The 16,377-nt window shown below is 39.1% G+C and overlaps 2 protein-coding genes across 7 annotated transcripts in view; one reads left to right on the forward strand and one right to left on the reverse strand.

Moving 5' to 3' along the window:
* Positions 1–16,377, reverse strand: part of LOC105250399 (suppressor of lurcher protein 1) — a 265,289-nt gene that overhangs the window by 116,284 nt on the left and 132,628 nt on the right. The gene's annotated exons all lie outside the window — the stretch shown is intronic.
* The window catches only part of LOC105250397, a 236,962-nt gene that overhangs the window by 45,173 nt on the left and 175,412 nt on the right, over positions 1–16,377 (forward strand). The gene's annotated exons all lie outside the window — the stretch shown is intronic.

Below are 16,377 nucleotides of genomic sequence, written 5' to 3' on the forward strand. Positions count from 1 at the left end.
AAATCTTTCTACATCTCATTATCGTTTATCGCAAGCTTGAATGATGCTTTTTTTCTCATGAGAGATATAAAAGAACAGGCAATTTCGGGATTTTCGCTTTAAGGGTAGCCATATATCTCTCTGGCGTCAAGCGTAGCCACACAAGCGGGACAATTTTACAGCCATCGTAAAACCATGATTCTCGCGTAAGTAGAAAACGTGACGATATAGTTCGGCGCGTAGTTGCCGCTAAGTAGTCTTGGTAACACGATACAGGAATGCTATCGACTCGTGCGGCCCTTTCTAGTCGTGATGCTCATTTAACGAATGCGACTGTAACGCTATTGAGTTTCCTGTGAAATTTGAATAAGTATCGAACTTTTCGAAATGCTATTTGAACGAAAATCATTATGAAATTACACGCTTTGGAGCTTTGGGTTTATCCTTACTTTTGTATTTCCTGTATTTAATTTATACGATCTCCATCAAAAGAGCTTTTACACACACACACACACACACACACACACACACACACACACACACGTATTCTATCACACCGGTTATATTTTATGGTGATTTTGCAGAGATTTCATACAACAGCGGTTCTGTTGGTTGCAAAATATAAAATGAAATTTTTGCCTCATGTATTTTAATAGCAGAAATCAATATTATTTATATAAAAATTTATATAAAAATGTCGAAACGAGTAGGAGTCGTTTTACGAAATTGCAGTGTTTCACACTTTAAAACATGTATTACGCGATTATATCTTTTTCTACCGTTTGCTGCTGTATGCATATATCAAGTACACTTCGGATTGTTGTCTTACGAGGAAGAGTCGCTGACGATAAACGCCGAGCTCTAACAGCGTAGGTGTGAAAACACAATAAACGAGGTGTTATAATTTTCATTCAAGCTGCAAGGAGACATGTCGTCCCCTTTATAAACCGTTAATCCCCGTTGTTTCTAGTCTGCCTCGTTGTTACGAGCTCTTCTCCTATCATCTCTTCGTAAAACTCCTACATTGTGCTCATATAATGGCTCATCCTTTTCAAATTTGTCTGTTCGATTATCTGTTGGAATATCCTCGTTTTACACCGATTCTCTCATACATTTTCTCTCTTATAATCGGTTTCTTTTTTTTTCCTTTCGTCAATCGCATGTCAAATATAGGAAATATGCAAAATTGATATTAATCTCTTTTTGTTTTAATATTCCAAGAAATTTTCTCACGTGATTAAAAATTTTCCATTTTCGCTTCTCGAGTCTGATGACGTATTATAAAGCAACGCGATCGACGGATGTATAATATTGCGCATGAACGCAGATTTAGGGGCTTTAAAAGTGCCTCAAGAAACTAAAGGATACCCGCGCACTAAATGAAGAATCATAATTCTCGGCTGGGCGACACGTCATCGTATCATCGTGTTGGCCCATAATCTCCTTCCATTTCCTCGAGTGTGGGTGAGCCACCCTTTACCACTTAACGCAGCCTGAAACTTCCCTTCTTCGTCGTCGCATCCACGCGATTCTTCGCCCGTCGTTCCTCCCTTCTCCTCCCCGACAGCGTTGCTCCTCTGCGGGTGAGGATCCGCTGCATTTGCAGCCACCAGGAACATATATCACTAGCCATGTTCTCGATGTACTCATCGAGCTATGCTCCTTCTTTTTGTACCCTAAATCCCCGCGAGAACGTGTAGTCGAGAGTAGGCCAACGCTATGTCATAGTTGTAGCGTCCTGCCTCTCTTTTCGGTCCGGGAAATTTATAAGTCTCCTTATACTTCTCTCGGATCTTTCGTTGCTCACTGAACTTTCCTCACTCGCCCGTCCCTTTCGTCTGCCTCTCTCTCTATCTCTTTCTTTCTCCTTCTCTCGTCGGCTATCCCCGACAAACTTTATAATTTTATCGGTGGCGGTGCTTCATAGCGCGATATCCATTAGCGTTAATTCGGGGCTACTTAGCGGTCGGTCAGTTTAAGTGGACGACACTCGAGCAAATATCCGTGGCCACGATCCAGAGAAGAAACTTTCCATGATGCTCCGAGGTTCCGCGTAATTGCGTGGACGCTAGGAATCGGGATTTTCTCTTCGTTTTTGCAAGTATACGCCAATCCTCACATGGCCCGAACGACCAACAGCTTTTCTCCCGTGTGCAAGATGAATGCACGCGCCATTCTTAAAGTAAGCCAACCAACCTACTCGCGATTCCGTCCACGACGTATGCAATAAGTCTCGCTCGGCCACTCCTTAATGCGGCCAATATTTTCACCTTGTACTTTCATGTAATTCGCCTTCCTTAAAAAGCCTTTCGCATTATTTAAAAGGATCAATCGATATCCATGGGATGCGCAGCTGATTTTCCCTGTAAGCAAGTTTTCTATTTTTTTTTTATTATAAGATATATTTAATTATAATAAAGCTCACTCTTCTCTCTTTCTCTTTTTCCCCTCTCAATTTTACTTCAGAAAAAAGTATTCGCAACTTAAACTCTGATGTTTAATTACATAATATCTTGGAAACTAAATTAGATCCGATATTTTTTGTGGCAGTTTGTGATTACGAAAGCGGAAGCAATATCTGATAAAATAATTTTTGATAAAAAAATCAAAGTCATTTCAATATGTCTCATTTATTTATTTTTTGAAATGAAATTTATATAATCTTTTTTATGCATACTGATTTTTTTCTTTATTTTCAATGTAAAAATATTTTAGAACCATTATTTTAGAAACATTAAAAATCAATCCTTTATAATATATTTTATTTTATAATTTATTTTTATTATTTTATAATTTATTTTGATGAATTGTAATATATAAAATATGAAATATCCCGTATAAAGTATTCACTTTTCCATTAAAATATTCGTTAAATTTTCCACGGAATAATAAATAACATTGATCGATGAGCCTACGTATAAGTACAGTATTTCGACTGTAACGTGTAGTTGCATATTTGTTTTTTAAAAGCATTATACATTTTTTCATATCAATCAATTTATGTCTATATACATGAAATATTAAGATATTGTCATTGAAAAAAGGAAATATTTTACAAAATATTCTAGTTGATATTTTATGTATTTTATGTTAATACGTCTCATATATGTACATGTTAATATAAATTATGAAAAATACAAAAAAAAATTGAATTATAATATTATTTTAACATTCTTTCATGTGCATACAGAGAAGCAATGACTGGAAAAACATCGATACATGAAATAGCAATCATATGGTCGAATAAAAAAAAAAATTAGAGATCTCGACAGTTCCTCTATCTGGACAAATATATTATTCTGATCACAAATCATTCTTTCCCTCCAGATCATAAACATACCATGAAAAGAGGAATATATCAAATCTAATTTATAACAGCCAAGATGTTTGTCTTATAACTGGACGCTCTCTGTATATAATAGCAAATAGTCGCAATAGAGATAGACATACAGAAATTCAATGATCTTCGTTATGGCGGCGCATGTGTATGAGGGAGAAATATTTCTTGTTCCGTAGGTAACTTGAATACGTCGGCAAACGTAAGTACCTCGAGCGCACGACGAGTAGTCACCCTCTCGTAACCTACTTCAAGTTCCACTCTGCATCCACGCCCTGCAGTAACTCTATTTCGCTTCCTTGTTAAAGCTACGTTTCTACCTGTATCTTGGCCTCTCTAGCTCCCTCTCTTTCTTTCTCTCTTTCTCTCTCTTTCCCACTTTTTTCTTGTTCGCGTGATGGCTAGTGGGGGATCCTTCTTCGCGTTTCTCCAATAGCGTTTTCCGCGGGTCGAAAGGTGAGCGTTTTCGCGGATGCGAGACATTATGCATGGCTGCGCATAAGGTAAACACGCGACTTGACGAGAAGGGGAGAGCTCAAAAGGGGAGACGACTCGCAATCCGCCGACTACGTTATAGAGGTGCACACGTGTTTCCCCGAAGTCATGAAAGTCTTATGACGCCAGGGAGGTCCGGCCCTCGTAATTCCCGACGTAAGCCGCGACGAAAATGGGATCGTTGGCCGGTCTTGCTCTTCGCAACCGACGAATTACTCTCGCCGCGTCGAATTAGTAAAGAGCCTGGCGTGCGAATTAGTAATCGTTGCGGAGCCACCTACGTTTAAGTTTAAATGCACACCACGTGTGCATTTTCGCGGCCTACAGAGAATAGCGGCCTCCTATCGATCGCCGTTGCCTATGGACGTTTGTCTTCAATTTTGTAGCGGTCGGTGCGATTGCAACGCTAAGTTGATGTATCTTTAAAAATGCAGGCAATTCCCAAGACGTTTTCCAGTGATGGACTCATATTTCATACGTAGATTATTGAAAATGATTATTTAAAAATAGCGTATTGTGCTATTTTTAAATCGAATACTATTGCAAAGTTTATATATTTTAAGAATAGTACGTAGCGAATATATTATTTGGAGTACAATGATTTAAATTATTAATTGAACCGAGAATTATTGGACTATCAATAATCATTTTAAATATTTCAAATATAAAGAAAATAATTAAAAATATGTAACAAAGGAAATATGCATTTATTTCACTTTTTATGCAACTTCAATTTGAATACATGATTTAATGGAACCAAAATAAATATAAGAGATATAAGAGAGAAATAAATAGTATAAATACATCTGACAAATTCGTAAAAATAATATTAAAACATTTTACTGCACACATACAAAAAGTCATATAATTATTTCATTGAATAATTTAAAAATTTTATAATAACAGAAAAATATATTTGAAGTATCTTTTTCTGATTTGTACAATCAATTAAATATTTCATATTTTAATCAATGTACAACAGTATTATTCCATTTAATAATTATTTCTAACTTTGTTAGAGAGAGTAGGAGAATAACTTCCGTTGATATTTTTATTTTAATTCAAACATTATATGTATATACATACGAGTACGGTCGATTTTACAGAATTTAAAGATTCTTTTCCACTTTGGTCGCGGATATTATAAGATCGTAATTAAAAGCGTTATAAGGAAGATTAAGTATTAGGCCAGAGTCCCTTGCTGTTTATAACTAGGTCAGCAGACACTGGTACCCAAAGTAATCCTTTTACTATCCATAGTTTAGAGGTGCCGCGAAGTAATTATGGTCCAGCAATAATTTAACTTCCGCGTAGCAGTAATGAATTTCAGCTATATCGCGGAGTTAATGACGTATTACGAACGACAAGGGATCTCGCAAAGGACGGCAAGGATTTTGTGTATAATATAGAGTAAATTAATTTTCGTGTAATTAACGATCGATACTTACCTATCGCGGTTTACACGTGTCTGCTTGTGTATCACCTTTTTGCCTCCTTCAAAATGACGAACAAAACGTGCTACGAGCAAAACGTTAACTGTTAATTATTGCCAATCAACGCGTAAAAGAAATCAACGCGTGATTTGCTCCCTATAAAACGCATCGTTAATAACAGAGAGTTTACAGAACGGAGGATTATAAAATGGTTGTATGTCGTAAAAAATTACGATATTCACCTGCGGATTAAACGCGAGACGGAGTCTTCAGACGGATTAAGTTCTCCGTGCTGTCCCCCGCCCAATAAAACGGCGGAAAACGACTTTACGACTTTACGTCGTGTTTTGACGTGCACACGACGGAAGAGAAGTACGCGAGCAGTGGAAGCGATATTTGAGAAATAACATCGAGAACGGATTTACGACGTTTTCACGGCGCGTAGACGGCGAGAGAGACGGGAAAGGCGAAAAGGTGGGATAAAAATGAGGGGGTAAAGGCTGAGAAACGGTAAACATATTTTTGAGCCCCGACGGTTAAACCGTCGATCGAAGTTGACAGGGAAGTCTCGAGTAGAAAGGCTGTGTAGTGGTGATGCGTTAGAAGGGTGGGGCCGGAAATGGGAATTAATGAAGCTCGGGGAACGGGATGGCGCGAGCACGAGCGAGGATATTACGTGTTGAGGATATGGGCTTGCCAATTACAATCGTATCCGAGCGGCTAGCGCTCCCACGAGGCTCGCAGTCGCCGGTTTCTATCCAACGGCATGCATAGGTGGCCAACCCGTTGGCGCGTTGTACACCGATGGCTCGCGTACCACACGTACGCCATACGCCGTTGTAAATATATGATTTTACAACACACAAACACGCACACGCGCGCGTGGCCGTATACGAGCGCAGAGCGGTGCTCGCGGTAGCGCGAGCGGCAGCCAACTCCCCATCGCCGTTTCTATTTTCCGTCTGCTACACCGCAACTTGGAGTCAGTCAACCGCAAAATGTATCATCCCCTAGTTTGTACTCCGTCCGGGTTAAATTAGATTTTATTGGACTGTTATCCATTCTCTGCTCTCTCTATCTCTCTTTCTCTCTCTCTCTCTCTGTCGCGGAAAGTACTTCCGGCCGAGGCAATCACGGGCCGCCTCTCCCAGCCCCGCGCGACCAAAATTCGTCTCCGCTCTCTCGGCGACCGGCCGATGGGGACGCATCCTCCCGAAAAACGAGAAACCGTCGTATAGTTTCCGTTATGTAGGTCAACTCTCTTTCGCGCAGAGCGTAAACATCGCTATTTTTCGATAAGTTTTCTTATACGCGGATACGTTATTACGCGAAAATTTTTTCTCTCGACGCACTTTTATCCATCCGCCGTAAAAGATTAAGCGGATAATCGGCACGAGAAGCTGCTCTTTCGCAAAGCGCAGTTTATACCGGACGACAAATCCTACAGTTTGTAAAAAAAAAGAGATAGAAAAAAGGATAGAAAAATAGATATTGGAAGAGCGGAGCGTTCTCGTTTGTAATGTAGGAATTTAACTTTAAGCGTTGCGCAGTAGCCTGCAGATTTGAATCCAGCTCTCATATTGAGTAGCTCGCTGCGCTTTTTCGTTGTTGAAGAGATATAAAGAATGAGAGACAAAGAGAAAGAGAGAGAAAGAGGGGAAAGCAAAACTGACGAGAGAGGACGAGAAACGCGATGGTTTACTTGTGTCGCCAAGTTGCTTCGATATCGGCGTGCTACGTAGACAGACTGTCACAACTTTCTCGAAATTGTCAAGACTGAACACCCCCATCATCCCTCAAACTTCTGTTTTCGAAGACGCGTAGGACGCGTGAGCGCGTTTCCGCTTACCTTCCGTCACTCCACTTAACTTTGAGGAGTAATACACACTGCAAATGCACGTCGATCCGTTTAGTCAACATGTCTTTGCGAATAATAGCGCGTACAATTATTTTTGACCAAAGATATCACGCGAAAAGAGCCAAAAGTTTATGTGATAAGAACGCATGATTTATTATCGAGTATATTAATATATAAATAAATAATTTAAAATTATCTCTGGAAAATAAAAAAAATTTCATTAAGATACTTATTTTTACGCACATATAAAATAAATTAATTTTTACAATTACTGGAAACAGCTGTCAATAACTTATGCGTGTGTTTGTGTTTGATGAAAGTATGCGAAGATCGTGTCTGTTTGCGTAACATTGTTTGCCATCCCCGCTAAACTTTGCAATATCCGGTTTTTACGGACTTTTATAATAGCGGGGATACACTTTTATTTCTCCCTCTTAACTTGAAATAGTGATCATAAAATCACGACAAAACTCTACCGCTTGAGAACACAATTGAAAGGGCAAATGGTTGAAAAGAGGATGTCACATATATAAGATGTCCCGAAACTATGACCGTACCTTTCATTTATAGATTCTTTTAGCCAGTATTGAATCGATCCTTCTATATAGCGAGAATTTAAAGGCTTTTTAATATCTTACAAGTATATATCTATTAAGACTTGTATTAGAAGGAAAGAGAGGAAGAGAGAGAAGGAAAGAGAAAATATTTTATTGTTTTATATAATAAATTTTTTCTCTCTGTCTCTCTTTCTTTAACCGTTAAATAAATGTTCTTTGAATAGAAGCGGAAACAATGCCATTAATGAACGTATTATATCTTCTTAATCATCCTTTATAAATCTTAATTAAGAGAGAAAGATGTAAATGTAACAAAGGAAAACATTTATGTAACAGAAATAATGATAAACCTAGCGAATTTTTTACAATTTAAAATTTAAAAATTATAGAATTCAATATTTTTGAAGTAAATAATTCATGTTCCAATGAAAAAGAGAGAGGCAAGAATTTCATTGTAAATATTATTTTTAATATGTGTAATATTTTTCAATTTTCGCGAACGTATTTCTCGATTATTTTCGCGCGTTTTCCCATCGATGAATGACTACAGCAAAACATAATAAAATATTTCATACAAATCATCAATACGTGAATCGCTCTTGCCGTACATTTGGATTATTTTAAATGGATATATCATAAAGTGCCGCAAACTTTGGCGTATTCGCGACGAAAAAAGGACGAAAGAGGGAAGCTTTTGATTATCGAATGTTCGCTGCACTTTAGTTTCTGTCGCGGGGTAGTTTCTTGTACCGACGAATTATCGGAACGACGACTTCGCGACCGAAAGAAACTACCGAACGCGCGTTTCGTCCCGCTCTCTCTTCCGTCCGCGCAGCGACAAGCTCCTTCCACGAGTGCAACTAATGATAATTGTTACGACCGTCGCGTGGCTTTTGCAGAGTCGTCCCCGTCGCAAAAACGCGAACGTTAGCGTCGCGTTTTGCGCAAACTTTCGGGGCGGACGCGAAGATTACGCGGCAATAACTCGCGCGCTCGTGTAATAAATGTATTCGTTCGCGAAAAAAGTCACCGGTAAAATCCGCGAGCTTCCCGGGAGAGTTTCTTAGACGTGTCTTTACTCCACTACATCTTCCCTTTCCCTTTCCGTTATGTTGCGGGGGAGGATCTGATTTTTTTCACGATCGAGCGAATCGTGTAGCGCTAGCTAAATGTAAATGTTTTTTATCTTGCCTCTTATACAGACGAAAGAGAAATGTGGAAGGAGATAATTCTCTCTTTCTATAGATTAGAATTCTTCGCGAGAGCTGTGTCTATTTAATGTCATGAAAACGTGTACATTTAAAGTCGCGAGAGTGTGCGTTGCACTTGAACGCGATAATGGAACAGGGAAAACTTGATGCCCTACCTCGACGTCGGAGTCTAATGCTCGGATGAAGTGGTCGCAAAGTTGCTTGTATACATAGATTGGCAGAGGCAACCAAGTGAACGTTATACGCTTTATCAATGTTCAAAGACACGCAACCGACGCTTCTTCTCCCGCGTCTTTCTCTCTCCCGCGCGAATAGAAAGTTTGAAGTAAGATTAGTACGCTGATATATATATATATATATATATATATATATATATATATATATATAGGGTGCTGATAAAAATTATTAAACTAAATTTGCCGCGGATTAACTTGGCAAGTTTATTCTAAAGCACAGATTTTATGATCGCGTCCGATCATTTTTCATCGCGATAGAAGAAGCCGATAGAGGCGATTGAAACAATCAGACAGATTTCACAAATCAGACAGATTTCCAAGTGCATGCTCATAACTATGTCAATTTGAAATGCCATTTAAAATTGTCAGATTATATCGAAAATCACTTAAATCAATTTCAGTACAACCGGAGAGTAATATTATTGTTGGAGCAAACTCTCTCTCGCGCAGAATCTATCTCTCGAAAGGGGGAAATATTTGTTTACTGTTTAACTGTGTCCAGTCCATAGAGAATTTTTTAAATTCACGACACAAATGCAAGAGAATCTTTTTCAAAGGCCGGGAAGGTCGGTTGAAAGATTAATGCGAGCCTCTTTGATTGTCCGCGCCAAGTTGCGGGATATGTCGCGTAACCTACCAGCAGCACATATTGAATCGGGCTACGACGCCATAAAATAAGCATTTCGACGGTAATATTTAAAATGGTTAAAACTCGAGGGGAGCATTAGCCGGAATAATCCATGGATTCACGATTCCGTCGACCAGGGCGCACGAGTTGTGTGTATCTCTTCTATAACTCGCTCCCTCCAAAATTTATTTGCGAGCTTCCTCCTCTCGACGATTTTTCCAACGATGCGGTCCAAGAGTCGCAGAACGCAAAACGCTTTCAAAGCAATGATGTAATACGTTTTAATCACATTACGGTAATTGCTAATACAATCAAATTATATAATAATAACTGTTATAATAATTGAAAATTGTTTGCCCGAATGTTTCAATAATGCATCGCGAAATATATGCGAATTTAATAATCCCTAATATATATAAAAGCTTATATAAATATATATAAAAGCTTTCATTTTATCTGAAAACTGACTTATCATCGGCAATTATACAGTTACTGCAAAAATATGATCGATGTGCAACCGGGCGTTGAATATTCGCTTACGCGACCAATTACCTAGACTGGCAAATCGGACTCGTTTGTCTTTATCATCAGTGAACGGTGTGCACGGTGGTAAACGGCACTCTTTCGTAACGACTTGAATACACGATTCATTAATTGTGTAAATGTGACGTTAACGTCTTCGTTGTAATTTCGCGCGAGATTTTTAAAAGATTAATACGGCCATTTGAATCATCGTCAGATGTACATACCTCGTTTGTGTTATTGTGTTATACGAGAAGATTTAGAAAGAGCCATTAATACGATCGTCAAGATGAACGGTTTAAACGCTCGGGAAAGTGTGTTCGCGAGAGAAAGGGTTGAATATGAATTTCCCGATAGGCTATACACTGTAACGTTTTATTGATCGAGGCCGATTTCGGAGCCAATATCTCATCTTCGCTTGCGGTCTATTAGATTTCTACGGTTTCCGCGGTGATGGGGGAGGTAGATCGACGAGGAGGTCACCGAGTATCTCTCTTTATCTCTCTCTCTCTCTCTCTCTCTCGTTGCTCTTCCTCCTTTCTCCGTGGAGAAAAGGGCTAACGTAAATCGTGACTCTTTCAACGTCAATCCCTGAAAAGCGCACGAGAGATGGATCTTATACATTTCCGACGAATCCGGAGAGATGTCGAATGCCCGATTTCGGATATCCCGACCGCACATACCCGACGAAATCGATAACCGGTCTCGCCGAATCGACGGCGCTCGCCGCCACCGAAAGATCCACTGCTCACAAACCGCGGCGATTTATCGGTGTCCCGTATGAGTCCTGCAGTGAAGCGTGCGAGCATTCCCGATAGCTACATGTTAACGCTAAGCCCTGGTCATTGCATAATGTTTATGAATAGTCTCTTGATGATATACACTTGGTGATATACATTTGTATTTGATTAGTGATGAGACAATAATTTTATATGAAGGAAAAAGTCGAAAATGTAGAATAATTCTTTTTTGCACGAGGCTCTATTTTTCGAAGAGCAAAAATTGGGAAATTGATTGAATATTGAGCATTACGCTATTTTGCACAGGATAATTAAAGATCATTCGAGCTTAAAAAAGCTTATAATACGTTGTTACTTTTTCAAATTTTAAAATCAAATTTTTGGAAACAGATTACCATGTACAGAGTTTTGTGAAAATTTTTCGATTTTTGCCACATTAATTATGTCGAATTTTTAATTTAACTTCAACATCAGCTTTTTATCCCGCGATCCGAGAAACCTTCAAGTTTGAATATACAGTTCAAATGTTTCCTGTAATTTTCATTGGTTCAATTTATAACTTCTACGATAAATTCAACATTGAATCACGAAGATCTTATTTTATCTTAATTTTTACGATAAATTTCTTACCAGGATTCAAAGTTCCAACAATGTATTTAATTTTAAACATGCGAAAAAAAAAACACTGATGTGATAAATATTGTTAAAAAAACTTTTTACAATTTAAACTTTAAATTTCCCAAAATGCAAATAGAACATCTTGAAGGAATTGTATAAAACCGACGTATTATAAAAAAAAACTATTAAAAATGGACCATTTGCTCTCTTTGATAATTTGATAATTAATATTTTTCGCGGCCAGCATTACCTTAAATCCTTCTCACGTAGTTTACACGTGAACGCAGCAATAATTTCCGCCGTAATGTCCGAGGAGATCTTGAGGAAACTTTCCTCGATGGGGAAGAGAATAAAGTGAGCGAAAAATGTAATTCGTGTCGTAAATTTCGGCAATCGCATACGCCGGACAAGTGTCGGTAATAGGCTCCTTTTTTCTTTTTTTCTTTCTTTGTCGCGGCCAGTTTAGCACGCTTTATCACGCCGGGTCGTTTCGTTTCGAGCGGACATTCTGCATCCGACACGTAGACGCAGGTGGAAGCGCTTTATGACCGACGTTATATTATGATCAAATCTCATCTGCGCGTCGAATGTCACCGGGTAGGGACGAGGGACAGCACGCATTATATTGTACTTACAAGCGGCATTTATCTTCCTCTCTGTGGACAATACACTTACAATAAGTTAATTTCGTCGCCCACTCCGTTTACGTCTCTTCCTTGTATAACGATTTTGCGTAAAACTACCGCGATTACATCGCGTTTGCGACAATTCCAGCTTCCTGAACGATCGTCCGTTCAAGAGTACAGCTATAAACCTAAACGGTGAATCGCGATAACGTGATATCGCGATTTACATCGCGAATTACACGTTCGTCCGCGTTTTCAGTGAGTATATTACTTTCGTCTCGATGTAACGCGACGTTGTCGGATATTCGGCCGGTTAATAAATTAACAATTACGACAAACAATGTCAAAGTACGGCATCGATGCGCGCTTGTTGATTATGTAGGACACTTATGCATACGCCTGTATACCTGATCACAACACTCTAGTCGAATGTTTTTAACTAGATGCGTGTGCAATGCGCTAGACGACCGTGCATATTCATAGCGTGATGAATAACGTGAATATTCAAGAATATAAAATTGGAGTGCTTGCGCTCCACTTACGGTCATGTAAATTTGTCATTTGGGTTCATAAATTATAAGCTCCCCTCTCCTCCCCCCTCTCCTTCCTCTCCCCCCCCCATCTCGCACTGCAGTTGCGCATCAATCTAGAATTTATCGATACACTACTGTAGCGGCATACATTATCGCAATTATGAAATAGAGTGTGCTTTCATCGAATCCGCGCCCGGTTACTCGAGATTCTTTAAATACATACGGTTGACAAATATTAACATATCTATCGAGCCGGCAGAGCATCCCTGTCCTCCTGCTCGTGCATAAATCGAGATTTTAGAGCTTCGAGCGCGATGTACGAGTAAAAGATGCTTTGCAACGCGAGTCGCGTACAGGACGCGCGATACAACTTTACCTTCTAGATAACATTCTCGTAAGTCAAGAAGAATCCTCTTATTCTCGCTCCCGACAAGAGGGAACGATATTTCATCGGCAATTAAATCGCGCTGATAGCAGTGAAGGAAATTTGTTATCGCGAACGCGCGCGGTAAGTCGCGGGAAGTTTGCGACACTTACGTCTTAAGTGTAAAGCGGGTGCGCGCGCTGCTAGAAAGTTATTATTAGTTTCTCGCAGGAAAGCGTACTCTCTCCTCTCTCTCTCTCTCCCCTCTCTCGTAAAATAGCGGGAAACAGTGTTATGTCGTTTGCAAAGTTGGCATCGCGCACGGGTATAACATAGCGCTTTCCCGAACGCGAGGACGGAGAAAATTACCAAGTCTCGATCCATCATTCGTTACCCGTTTCGCTTTTTCTCGAGACATTTAGAATTTACCGTGTCGCGGGGGCATTATCTCCGCGACGAGGAACGCGTTATTTTTCGGCAGGCTAATGCTTACGTACGTTTAGCGGAACATTACCCCTCTAGAGCGGACGTTGTTTATTCGCCGCGCTCTCCTGTGATAAGCGGACCTCGTAAAGAGCGGGAATCCCGGATACGCGATGTTGAAAATTGAAAAACTTGCGCGACACATTTCGCGTTTTCGGGAACGGCTTCCGCCTATTTATCGACGCACGTAATTGCCTTCTCGATGCACGGTTCGATGGAAAGAGAGAAAGACACGGGGGAGGAAGAAGACGGGGGAGTTGACCTCCCTTCTAGTGGGGTGGGTCACTTTCCCGGCGCGAAAAGCAACGATATTTCCACGTAACCATTCAATTACGCAAATGAAACTTGCTCGTTCGACTACATTGCTCATTCTCACTTGATGTAATTACTGTTTGGTGCGAACGTCCGCCATGTCGAGATCCGCGATCGAGACCCCTGCGGATCCAGCTTTCAAAACATTTCAATCTTCTTCCCGTTACCACATTAACTCGTCCTGTAACGGTCTTAAAGCTGAGCTGCTCGAAACTACTCGCTGTGTATGCGTGTACATGTTTGCGCGCGTGTATGTATGCTACTCTATTACATTTTGTATGATATTAGAGGAAAGCTGTACCAAAACATGAGCATCGTAAACCGACACCCCCTATTCCTCGGCGATTAAGTGCCACACTTTATCAGAGCTGGTATGAACTTGGTCCGCTTACTTAGCTTACTCATTAGAAGCTCGTAGTTTGTGTATTCATGTTGTTCGTTTATATGCTAACTCGAACTTATATCGAAAGTTTTTGAAGTTGGAAAGCTTTTCTTTCCTGGGAATTTCTTGGTGAAATAATTATCTACAAATACTAGCGAAATATATATGTTTCGTCAATATTTTATTTTACATACACAGAAAAAAGTGAGTGTCAAATCAAAATTTGTATAATTAAACTCTAACGCGTTCATTGTTTCGTATATGCGCAACAATTATAATCATAACATTTATAATCAAAACGCGTTCATTATTTCGTATATACGCAACAATTTATAATCTTTTCAGAAGAATTTAATAATTTTAAATTTCAACAAAATTATAGTCTTATTTTAATATCGTAATTGTCACCTCAAAAATAAATAATTATTTGATTCTATTTTTAAAAAATTATAATCTTTGATTTAAAAATGTTATTTTCTATCCAACATTGTTTCTTTTCCATTCGAGAAAATTAAATCTTAAATCATAAGAATATATTTTTCTCGATCGAACTATATAAAATGGCTTCATTCAAGCAAGCAATTATATTTTTTTTAAATAACGCGATATAATCTCATTTCAAGATTTCCATGTTAAAACTAGATATATTTTCAAAACAAGAATATCCTTTTTTCTATGTATTTGTGGATTTTCAGACTTGTTTTATTCATGTTTTTATCTTTTTATTATGAATCTTATTATATTTGTTTCGCTAAAAAATTTGTGACAATTTTATCAAAACTGAGATACAATGAAACATAATCTTTGGTAAATATCTGTGGACAAATTTTTGTTACATTTTTAACTAACGCGATTGAATTTTTAGAAATTTTAGAAACTTCTTCCAAGAAAATGCGACTGAAATGCACAGGATACATACTTCGCGAGTCTATAATGCAGCTGCGCGGATAATTTAGGATACACGGAGCAAGGAATCGCGTACCTACCGAGAAATATGCGGATAAATAAAAGCATGTATGTATGTAAATATTGTACATTGTGCGCGCATCGTATTTTACGGTAAACCGAAGCGTGTCGCATGAAGAGGTGGGTCGGAAGACGGGATAGGGATCGGCCCTTCGCGCAAGCTTTGGTGTCTCATAAGGGTAGCGGCTTCCATTCGAGCCTCGAGCACTCTCATGACTCCGTTGTGCTGGTTAAAGGCTCTCATTGCCACGCGCGTTTCTACCCTCCACCGCCACTGTTGTTGTACACCCGTATTAGGAGATAGATTTACATGAGTAAACACGTTGAGGTCTAGGGTTCCACGTACAAATTGAGATCAGAGTTAAACCCGGGAATAGAGAGAAATGACTTGAATATGCGTATTTATTAAAGAATCATACATTGAGAATGCATAAACACATATTGAGAATCTTTTAAAAGCAAGAATTTATCATAAAAAATATGGCACGCTAAATTTATTTAATTCTAAAGAGTTAAATAAATTTAGAGCGTGTTTTCCCTTTGTCATCATTCTCTTCCTCTTGTCACCTTGTTCCTCATGATATATAATAGATATTATACCGCATGAGGCAACTACATTCAAATGCAGCTAAGCCCGCATTATGTGTGTCAATAAAAGAGAGAAAGCACGTTGAACTTTGAACGACAGTTGGGTCATCGAGACCGAAGCTACTTGTCAAGCGTATTTACGGCGGATACTTAGGATATAAAACGAAGATCTTATTTTCATGAAAAAGCCATAAAGTCGCAGTCCGTCCGTGCTTTCAACGCCGGTCGCTGTAACATACGGGATGATGATTCCACGGGCGCAAAGTACTCACAAAGTTTATATGCCGTTGTGTTACGTTAGAAGTTATGTGCCGTACAACCCTCCCCGAGGAAAATCATATTTCTACACGTATTCGCCGACGCGCGTTTTACGCTGAAGACATCAAAATAATCCCTTTAAACAACGACAGGCATCATGTATCCTCCAGGGGTCGGCGCGTTACACTTATTCTTTCAGACTTCATAAAAGTGTGTTACGTACAAAGTAAAATTTTATTTACATCGTGGTA

This window comes from Camponotus floridanus, unplaced genomic scaffold (assembly GCF_003227725.1).
Source record: "Camponotus floridanus strain SB8 unplaced genomic scaffold, Cflo_v7.5 scaffold1, whole genome shotgun sequence".
Taxonomy (NCBI): Eukaryota; Metazoa; Arthropoda; class Insecta; order Hymenoptera; family Formicidae; genus Camponotus; species Camponotus floridanus.